The sequence below is a fragment of the Solanum tuberosum genome, unplaced genomic scaffold (assembly GCF_000226075.1).
Source record: "Solanum tuberosum cultivar DM 1-3 516 R44 unplaced genomic scaffold, SolTub_3.0 scf00375, whole genome shotgun sequence".
Classification (NCBI taxonomy): domain Eukaryota; kingdom Viridiplantae; phylum Streptophyta; class Magnoliopsida; order Solanales; family Solanaceae; genus Solanum; species Solanum tuberosum.
In genome coordinates, this window is record NW_006239299.1 from 506,308 (window position 1) to 507,964 (window position 1,657).

Below are 1,657 nucleotides of genomic sequence, written 5' to 3' on the forward strand. Positions count from 1 at the left end.
CATGCATTGCAAGAGAAAGAAGTCATGCATCGCAAGAGAAAGAAGTCATGCATTGCGGAGAAGTCATGCATAGCAAGAGAAGGAAAACATGCATAGCAAGACAAAGAATTCATGCATAGCAAGAGAAGGAAATCATGCATAGCAAGAGAAAGAAGTCATGCATCGCGGGAAGAGATTCATGCATAGCAAGAGAATGACTCATGCATCGCGGAAAAGAAGTCATGCATTACGAGAAAAAGATTTGTGCATAGCAAGAAGAAGAAACCATGCATAGCCAGAGAAAAGATTCATGCATAGCCAGAGAAAAGATTCATGCATCGCGAGAAAAAAGATTCATGCATCGCGAGAAAAGAGATTCATGCATTGCAAGAGAAGATTCATACATTGCAAGAGAAGATTCATGCATCGCGGAAAAGTGTCATGCATCGCAAGAGAAAGGAGTTATGCATCGCAAGAGAAAGATTTACCCATCACGAGAAGATATTATTTTTCTTTGTAACAACGACATCAAGAGAACCGTCAACATATTACATCAGCTTATTTTATTGCTTTGACATCAAAAGAAGAGCATATTGAAGATTATATTGCAAATATGAGACACAACCTTTATTTGCTTTATGTCAAATCCGATGGGGTTGACATCAAATGTTCAAGGAGAGCAATTAAGTGTCAACACGGTAAAAGACACTATCTCTCCATTTGAATTGCATTTTATGCTAATGAGTTTTATCTCAGTCTTTGTCGAGAGCATCCAAGAGGATGAATTCTCAAAACAAACCACAGGTGCGGACGACATCAATTAGGATGCAACACAACGTATAGAACTTTTCTTAGCAGCGAACTGGGACATAGTCCAAAGAGGAGCATCAAACTCTTAGGACGCGAGCTGAGGAGCGACTTCCACCACAATCAAACCATACCCCTATCAAAAGGCATGTGGGTTTTCTTAGGTTTGTCGTTTTCAGTTTCGCTTCCGAAATTTTTTTGATCTCTGCCGGAAGCAGCTTTCCGATCCGAGTGACAATGCACCAAGAGCTTTGGAAATTATGTCCGTGTAAGTTCTTAATTATGGGTGTGAAGTGCACCACATTCATGGCTAAGAGGTTACAAGCCTCTTTTTCATACTCGACTTATTTGTCACTCCTCCAGAACCAAAGGATATCTTGCGTAATAAATTTCTTTTTCAACCGATAGAGTCGAACTACAAACAGCCTGATTCCCTGAGTTGAGGGATATGTAGGCGGAATCAATGTTGAAAACTCGGTTTTGTTCCAACACCCTCCTTTAAATCTTATTCCCAAGTGTTTCGGTCTCTTCATAATTCGATATCGGAATAACTTTTGAATTCTTTCAAAATCGTGCGTCAAATCAAGCGTATCGAACTACAAGTGGCCTGAATTCTCATATAGCCTGAGATATGTAGGAAACCCACTTCCGGGGTTCGGCCATAATTCTAAAAGTCCATACCAAGTCCCTTTTCTTTGGATAGAGGTGTGGTCGGTCAAAATTGGATTGGTCAATTTCATTTTCCTCGAATTTCTTGCATCAATCCAAGTAAAATGAGGGACAGTTGTTGACACCCAATTTTAACCCTCCACAATATAAATTAATCATCGAGCTTCTCCAATTTCAAATGATTTAAAATTATTAGTTTTAT